At 34.2% G+C, this 10,363-nt stretch overlaps 1 long non-coding RNA gene across 1 annotated transcript; it reads right to left on the minus strand.

Moving 5' to 3' along the window:
* Positions 1-8,790: 8,790 nt before the first annotated feature.
* Positions 8,791-10,030, minus strand: LOC123702904. The gene is made up of 2 exons (XR_006752932.1): positions 9,374-10,030; positions 8,791-8,915 (listed from the first exon to the last, which is right to left on the minus strand). It is a non-coding gene; the product is annotated as an uncharacterized LOC123702904 (long non-coding RNA).
* Positions 10,031-10,363: the final 333 nt, after the last annotated feature.

Genomic DNA, 10,363 nt, shown 5'->3' on the forward strand with positions numbered 1-10,363 from the left:
AACATATTTTTTTAAAGTACTTATAATTAATACAAGAAAATTTCTTATATAATATTTAATATTCAAATGGAATAAACAAACTTTATTCAGTTGGTAAACAAATTTAAAATTACATATTTATACTTTATTCACATATTTTTCCTTTAATAACTTATTGAACATAAAATTTACTTATGATACATATTTATTTACATAACTTATCGATAGTTTAACACGCAATTGATATCTACCCATCCCTATTTGTCACACACACATCTATATAGTATCTATAGCTCATCTGCCTACGATGCGCACTATGCAATATGTGCAATACACTCGCTCTATACTATTGTAATATATACTCTAAGAGCTAGGCCTATAATAATACGCAACGTGTGTTCGCGGTTCTACAGAACAACGTCTATGGATAAAATTGAAAAATTAAGATTAATTTTTTTCTACGTATTTTTCCAGGATAAAAAGTATCCTATTTTACGCCCAGGATAATAAGGTATAATTATACCAAGTTTCATCGAAATCGAACCGTTAGTTTTCACGTGATGCCTTCACATACAGACAGACAGACAGACAGACAAAAATTTTTTTAATAACATATTTGGGTTTGGTATCGATCCAGTAACACCCCCTGGTACTTATTTTTTCAATATTTTCAATGTACAGAATTGACCCTTCTACAGATTTATTATTTATATGTATAGATACAAAAATATATTTAAACCTAATCTCACGTGCGAAAGACATCGCGAGCCCGATTCGGTACCATACAATCCAAAAACATTGATCCAAAAATTGGAATTAGTTACAACTGGTACACAGTGGTCAGTGTGGTACACAGGTATACCAATATGGCTTGCTCTGAGGTATACACAATATTATATAAAACTACTGGACTGATTTTGATGAAACAAATTTAAAAGTACACGTAACGAAGTAGCAAGGTCAGCTTTTCTCCAACATAATAAAGTTATCTGTGAGCAAGTCCGCCAATCAAATTCTACAAAATATATATGCTAACAAATTCAAATATTTGAAATTTGAATTGTAGTCATGTAACACAGTAATATAAAAAAAATATTGGTTGTTTGTAAAGTAGGTTTACGATCGAGATGTTTACGTGATAACGTCTTAAGGACGCTGTCACAAATCTGCGTTACTCAAATTTAGGTATCTAACGTCGCCACGTGGTTCGCGGGAACATCACGCTCACGTAAAAGACGTAAACATAGCGCATTCCATTTTATAGACCATCTTCATACTTGATATTATTAATTTTTTTTATATTTTTATTGAAATTGATTCCAGAAGATTACTGGGAACTTTAAAAATTCATTTTGTTACTATTATTAGTAGGTACGATCCTTATAAGTATTTTAGTGTATTCAACCAACTTAAAAAAGTGTGACTATTTTACAACAATTTGAATATGAATTGTATTATTGTATACAATATCGAAGCTTTTTAAGAAATGTATAAAATACTTTTTTAAGAATTATTATCATACATAATATTATGTTACCGGCAATATATTAAACCCGGCATTGTATGCAATTCTTAGTAAATGTATGTTATTTCGAGAAACAGTCGGAATGAAATAAATTAAATTCGTTACCACACATTCACATTACCTATATCTTTAAATCTGAACTTTTCCTAAGTAGCAAACACATTTGCAAATGTGGGTGGTTTTTGGGGTAGCTATTAACCAATATGAGGTCAAAACTAAAATCCAAGATGGCGCCGACGAAAATTTGAAATCTTTTCGTCATGGGTGTCATTTTCAAGGAGTTGGAGTCGCTATTAATCAATATGAGGTCAAATCTAAAATCCAAAATGGCGCCGACGACAATTTGACATCATTTCGTCACGGGTGTCATTTTCATGGTTTTTGGGGTAGCTATTAACCAATATGAGGTCAAAACTAAAATCCAAGATGGCGCCGACAAAAATTTTATATATTTTCTTCATGGGTGTCATTTTCATGGTTTTTGGGGTAGCTATTAACCAACATGAGGTCAAAACTAAAATCGAAGATGGTGTCGACGAAACTTTACATCTTTTCGGCATGGGTGTCATTTTCAAAGTTTTTGAGACAGCTATTACCAAATCCCCAATGTAACCGTCGATAATTAGGTATATTTTTCTTACTTCTTTAAAGTAAACTTAAATAAAATAACAAAAACGTTAACAACCACAGTTTTGTAGAAAGTCTTAAAAAAAAAAACAATTTTAAAGAACATTGAAATGCATATTTAGAAATTTAATATAAAACGCAACTCTGTGGCAATAATGTTAATATTCTGACAGATATTATTAACTTTAAATATATTCTTTAAATATATTCGCTAAACTTTATTTAAAAAAAAGTTTATCTAAAACATTTAAACAAAGAGAATAAAATAAAAAAGAACGTGTGTGCCGAGAAAACGTGTCAGGAGTGAAACTTCTTGGGCGAGATTCATAGATACCAAAATCGCCGCCTTGCTCCATAACGCGACAGTATTACCATGACGCCATCTTGAAATTCGACGACCATCTTGGATTTTAGTTTTGACCTCATATTCGTTAATAGCTACCCCAAAAACCATGAAAATGACACCCATCACGAAAAATGTCAAATTTTCGTCAGCGCCATCTTGGATTATAGTTTTGACCTCATATTCGTTAATAGCTATCCCAAAAACCATGAAAATGACACCCATGATGAAAAGATGTCAAATTTTTCGTCGGCGCCATCTTGGATTTTAGTTTTGACTTCAAATTGGTTAATAGCTACCCCAAAAACCATGAAAATGACACCCATGACGAAAAGATGTAAAATTTTTGTCGGCGCCATCTTGGATTATAGTTTTGACCTCATATTCGTTAATAGCTACCCCAAAAACCATGAAAATGACACCCATGACGAAAAGATGTAAAATTTTCGTCGGCGCCATCTTGGATTTCAGTTTTGACCTCATATTGGTTAATAGCTACCCCAAAAACCATGAAAATGACACCCATGACGAAAAGATGTAAAATTTTTGTCGGCGCCATCTTGGATTATAGTTTTGACCTCATATTCGTTAATAGCTACCCCAAAAACCATGAAAATGACACCTATGACGAAAAGATGTAAAATTTTCGTCGGCGCCATCTTGGATTTCAGTTTTGACCTCATATTGGTTAATAGCTACCCCAAAAACCATGAAAATGACACCCATGACGAAAAGATGTAAAATTTTTGTCGGCGCCATCTTGGATTATAGTTTTGACCTCATATTCGTTAATAGCTACCCCAAAAACCATGAAAATGACACCTATGACGAAAAGATGTAAAATTTTCGTCGGCGCCATCTTGGATTTCAGTTTTGACCTCATATTCGTTAATAGCTACCCCAAAAACCATGAAAATGACACCCATGACGAAAAGATGTAAAATTTTCGTCGGCGCCATCTTGGATTTCAGTTTTGACCTCATATTGGTTAATAGCTACCCCAAAAACCATGAAAATGACACCCATGACGAAAAGATGTAAAATTTTTGTCGGCGCCATCTTGGATTATAGTTTTGACCTCATATTCGTTAATACTTAATAGCTACCCCAAAAACCATGAAAATGACACCTATGACGAAAAGATGTAAAATTTTCGTCGGCGCCATCTTGGATTTCAGTTTTGACCTCATATTCGGTAATAGCTACCCCAAAAACTATGAAAATGACACCCATCACGAAAAAAAGCCAAATTTTCGTCGACGCCATCTTGAATTGTTTTACCCCACCAATCTATTCAACAACCCATAAAAAAGAGGATCTCAGGCAAGGTAATTTTAAAAACATAATTTTAAATTACAAATAATTGGAATATGAAACTTATACAGTTTACTCATAAAAAGTATCAAATATTTCAAATCACGAAAAAGACAGTGCACGCACAATAATCTTTTTTATTTCGTTTTTATTTTTGGCACGAGGAGCGATACACCCGTCCTTCCAAGAGCGCTTCTGAGCGCGGTCTGACGAACCGCGAGAACAAAATGTATGAAGAAATCGACAAGTATTTTTAATTTAGCTCATTATTGAAATAAAATTTTGATTTAGATTCATAAAAATTACACCATATATAAAGGACTATATATCCCTCAATAAGATATAGTTAAGAAGATAGATTAGGCTCTTAATTTTCCTAAAATGGTACCGGTTTAGACCCCATTTTTTTGCATTTTATGCGTTTATTGTGATGGAAAAAACGTATTTCAGCGACAATTTTGTATGACGTCGTACAATTTTTATAAGATGAACGTAGAGCTGAATATATTATCTTTAAATTAAGATATTACTATGTTCTCACGTGTTTCATTATTCATCATTATATTGTGATTATTACAAGATAAACGAAACACGCAGTAAACATAACCTTATCGAACAAGTGACAAATACCAGCAAGTCATAGATAACTTTACACAGTACCAACTTAACGGAAGAACGCAGTGTTACCATAGCAATAAACCATACGGCCTGTCATCCACTTTCACGAGTGACATATCTGAAGGGCAGCCAACATAAAAAGTTGCATTCCAATCACTAGGATTCCAATTCAAGCAGTTGCGAAACGTTTTGTTATTGCACCGTAAAAATAGACTGCATAACGATGACTGAAGAAATGTCAATATCCACACTCTACAATATGATGAAACTAGAAATGGATAAACAAGCTACGCTGATAAAGGATAATACAGAAAAAATTATGATGACAATAGACGATAAAATCAAACCATTAATTCAAGAAAATAAGATCCTAAAAATGGAAATCGAAGTACTTAATAAGAAAATAAACTCCCTAGAAAATGCAACCAGAAGGAACAACATTATAATTCATGGATTTAACGAGACAGAAAAAAATTATACTGAATTATATAACAACTCTATAGGATTACTTGAAAACTTGGGAATAAAAATTCATAATTACGATATAAACAAATTACACAGAATTGGAAGACAAACGAATGGGAAAACAAGGCCAGTATTAATTACCCTCACAACATACAACAAAAAAATCGAGATTCTAAAAAATAAAAAGAAAATGTCACAACCAACATACATTACAGAGGATTTTTCTAAAGAAACTTTGCAGAAACGCAAAGAATTACAACAAGAACTTCACCGAGAAAAAGAAAAGGGAAATGATGTGTACATTAAAAACAACAAAGTTGTAATAAAATCAAAAGAGAATGAAAAAAGAAAAAGGGAGACATCATTATCACCCACACAACAACATCAACAAGTGTCAGGAGATAATAACAAAAATATAGTAGCCCCTGCAAAACTGAAAAGAACTGACCCATTCGCATACATGAGGTCTAGATCGCATTCTTTGACTGAAACAACAAAACCAAAAGCATAGGAATCTCGAGACATCGGTAACTGGACAAGAACAACAATCACAAGCACAGAACATTTGGAAAAGGAAAATCGCCCCAACCCGGCTGGTCACCGTGGGGCAAGAGACCAATACCCCCTAGGATTGCCCCCTCCCAAAAAACACAACATACAGAAACAAGACAATACACACGAAAACAACGGAAAAGAAATAAATGTCATAAAAGATAAGAGAAATAGTATTTACATAGCAACGCTTAACACCAGGACTCTAAGAACAGACGAATCTTTACAAGAACTGGAATATGCCTTAGATCTAATAAAGTGGGACATTATTGGCCTAAGCGAAGTGAGGAGAATGGGAGAAAAGATTGAACAACATGAAAACTACATATTATACCATATAGGAACCACACCAGGCCTACACGGTGTCGGTTTCCTTATTAAAAAATGCTACAGTCAACACATACAGTCCTTCATTGGAATATCAGAACGAATTGCACAACTAAATATCAACTTGCCTGGGTATGCAACTGTGTCAATAATTCAAGTATATGCACCGACAGAGCTGGCACCAAAAGACATAAAGGATAATTTCTACGAAGACCTGGACAGGACTCTGGCAGATGCACACAAGGCAATCATACTGATGGGAGATTTCAATGGCCAGATTGGTAAAAGATTAACAAACGAAAATAACATACTAGGCCAATTCAGCACAGGAAAAAGAAATGATAACGGACAAAGACTAGTACACCTGGCACAGGCACATAACCTTTGGATATTAAATAGTTTATATAAGAAAAACAAAAATAAAAAGTGGACCTGGATTTCTCCAGATGGGAACGTGAAAAATGAGATTGATTTCATATTGTCAAATAAACCTAAATTCTTCAAGGATATAACCACAATTAATAAGTTCAACTTTAACACAAACCATCGTATGGTAAGAGGAGCCATTTACCTAAATGAGATAAAAAAGAGGAGACAGTACACTAAGAAAGTAATTACACCAAGTCAAATCCCTCTCAACGTCCCGGAAAACTTGTTGACAACATTAAAAGATAATTTACTGAATAACAACAAGAGCGAAAATATTCAAGAAAAATATAATATAATAGAAAAAGCGCTGAAAGAAATATCCAGAAAATTATATACTCTAAAAAACAAGAGAGATAAAATAGGAGACGAAGCCAGACATCTACTTGAGACCAGGAAAACTTTATTAAGAAATAAGAAACAAAATAGAACACAAATAACCCAGCTAAGTAAACAAATAAATGAAAAAATTAGGACTCATAGGAAACAAATTAGAAACAGAACTATCCAATTCCACATTGAAAAATCTGGAGGCATAAAGAAAGCTCTGAAAGAACTGAGAGAGAATACCTGTTGGATCCCATCCATCAAAAGCAAGACATCTAATAAGAAAGCAACAAAACGACCCGAAATTATGGAAATAGCAACAACATTTTATAGTAAATTATATGATGATCCAGACTACACAAATACTCAATACCCACAGGAAGAAGACGAAGAAGCTACCCTCCCAATATTAGAATCCGAAGTAAGAACCGCAGTACTGTCCCAGAAAAACTACAAAGCCCCCGGAGAGGACGGAATAACAAACGAAATTTTGAAGAAATGCCTAGACTACATAATAAGTGATATTACCAATATATACAACGATATTCTGACTAAAGAAACAATACCGCAACAATGGACATCGTCAACCATCATATTGCTCCATAAGAAAGGCGACAGGGCAGATATAAACAACTACAGACCGATCAGCCTGATCTCCAATCTATATAAGATATTTGCAAAGGTAATATTGAACAGAATTAGCTCAAAATTGGACGAAAATCAGCCGAGAGAACAGGCTGGATTCCGAAGCGACTTCTCAACAATGGATCACATTCATGTCGTCAAACAAATTATCCAAAAGAGCAATGAATACAGAAAGACATACTACTTGGCATTCGTAGATTACAGTAAGGCATTCGACTCTTTGAAACATTCACACATTTGGGACGCTCTACACTCACAAGGAGTGCAACGAAAATATATCAGGATAATAAAAAACATATACAAAGAATCAACGGCAAAAATTCAGACTGAAAGGAAAGGAGAGGCCTTTAAAATAAAAAAGGGAGTACGGCAAGGTGACCCCCTCTCACCAAAAATATTCGCATCTGTACTAGAACAGATATTTCGTAAAATTAACTGGGATGAATATGGGATAAATGTAAATGGCAAAAAGCTCAACCACCTAAGGTTCGCAGACGACCTGATTCTGCTTAGCGAAAACCAAGAGGGCTTAAAAACAATGTTAACGCAATTAGACAGAGAGAGCAGAAAGGTGGGTCTGACTATGAATCTAGACAAAACAAAACTAATGACAAACAACATAAAAACACCTATACTGTTAGACTCAAATCAGATAGAATATGTTGATGAATATACATATTTAGGACAGATCATTGCACCGGAAAATCAAATGCAAAAAGAAATTAACATCAGAATAAATAAAGCTTGGAAAAGATTCTGGTCTCTAAAGGAAGTTATGAAGAATCCACATATGCCCCTTAAAGATAAGACTACAGTGTTCAACTCTTGCATACTACCAAGTTTAACCTATGGAGCACAAACCTGGGCCCTCACTAGCAAACAGAGTGGAGCACTCAGAGTGTGCCAAAACAAAATGGAGAGGAGCATCCTAAACCTCAAGCTAAGAGACAAAGTTAAACTTAAGAATATAAGAAGCAAGACAAAAGTTATGGATGTCACTTACACAGTGAAAAAGCTTAAATGGAACTGGGTAGGCCATATGATAAGAAACAATAAGGGAAAATGGACAAAAGATGTTACTGAATGGTATCCTCGGGATGGGAAAAGAAAGAAAGGAAGGCAGAAAACAAGATGGGAGGATGATATTAGGAAGGTAGCTGGAACAACATGGCAAAGAGAAGCCACAAATAGAGATAGATGGAAAAGCCTAGGGGAGGCCTATGCCAAAAGGCAAACTGATAATTAAGTTACCGATGTATGACCGATGTAAAATGAATCTAATTTATATTTATATTATTTAATTAAATATTGTTATTAATGATTAAAAGTGCATGTAATCTTATCATAATTGAAATTAAAAATGAAATTGCTAAATGTGCATGAAACTGATTGTATTAAAATAAATATGAATGGCATTGTAATATATTGAAAATTATTTATTACAAGAGAGATAGAAATTATATGTAATGTATAATGTATTGTAATGTAATGATGTTATCAGTAATAAAGGCTATTTTTATTTATTTTATTTTATTTTATGTTCTCACGTGTAATTGCTTTAAGTTAAAATGGTACCGAAAAACAGCGTGTTTTTGTAAAAGGCAGACCACTAGTTTAAATTAAAATTAAAACATACTCATAATATTATGCTAAATACTTTTATTTATTTTCAATATATTCTCGACGCCATACTTTAATCTGTGTCAAGAAGTATAAACATGGGGTTAGCCAAAAAGTTGTAATAAACGCCATGTGTAACAGTTTTTCCTGAAAATAATAATAGTTTAAAAAAACTAAAAAACACGCTTTTTATAGAAAACCGAACTAAAAAATAGAAAATTTTATCAAATTAGTGTATTGTCATCGGTCCTCAATAAATCTACAAAGTTTGAACGAAATCTGGCCATTTAAAGTGGGCCAAAATCGCGCCCAAAGAAGTCGGTTACAAACATACAAACATACAGGTGAAGCTAATATAAAGCGTGTAAAAACAAAAATCAATTCGGTCTTAGATAAGAGCATAGAGGATATAATAATATGAGTCTTTAAGTTAACTAATGGGAAAAGGCATGAAGCTCAAAGAGAATACAATTACTATGAAGCTGATCAATGTGCTAGCAAATATAGGTAACTTTAGGAAAATATGCATTATGCTACGATTTTTATCTTATGTATAATTAATTGAAAATATTATGCTCATGCACGGATATTAATTAATTACGTACAAAGTAGGAACATGGTGCTCTTGGGGGTGTAGCTATACCTACTCCAACTTGAGCAAAGTTCCGCTTAGGCACATGGAACTTTGGTTTATTTTTCGCACGAACAAATAAATTAATCATATTCTTCCCCAACATTTCGGGTCTCAATTTCACGCTTCACTTTTCGACTGAAAACTGACGTAACAAACTAGATTATATTTTTTGAATGTAGAATTTAGTTTCTGCTCATTTTTTTTCGTAAATCACAAAGAAGGTCACTGGAAGTAATCGTATATCATTCTTTAAACTTTAAATATTTGTAAGTACCTATAGTAACTGAGTATATACACACACCGGCACAATTAGCGGAACAGAAACCGATGCGCGAGAACATCGTCAGGGATTTGAACGAATGGCAGCAGGTTGTCTTTACTCATGAGTGCAGAGTTCTTTTAAAACAGATCGATGGGAGATAGCGAATATGGAGACACAAATGAGAACGCCACATACAGTCTAATTTTGAACACACAGTGGCTTATGGTGGCGGCTCGATTACGGTTTGGGGAGGGATATGTTTGGGAGCTCTCACGGAGTTAGCGATAGTCACAGGAGGGACCATGACAGCAGATCGATACATCAGAGACATTTTAGAAGAACATGTTGTACCATTTGCCCCATTTATTGGTGAAGACTTTATTCTAATGCAAGATAATGCTCGTGCTCGTAGTGCACAATCGGTACAGGCATATCTTAGCCACGTAGGTATACCGGTGATGCAGTGGCCAGCAAATTCCCCCAATATGAATCCGATAGAGCATGTCTGGGACTTGCTAAAAAGAAGGGTTAAATCCAGAATGCCACTCCCCAACAATCTGAATGAACTTGGAAACGCATTACTTGAGGAGTGGGAGCGGTTGCCTCAAGAAATCATCGATAACATAATCTGTAGCATGCCCAGACGAATGGAAACCGTAATCAGAGCAAGAGGGGGAAACACTCATTATTAGTAATTTT

This window comes from Colias croceus, chromosome 24 (assembly GCF_905220415.1).
Source record: "Colias croceus chromosome 24, ilColCroc2.1".
Classification (NCBI taxonomy): Eukaryota; Metazoa; Arthropoda; class Insecta; order Lepidoptera; family Pieridae; genus Colias; species Colias croceus.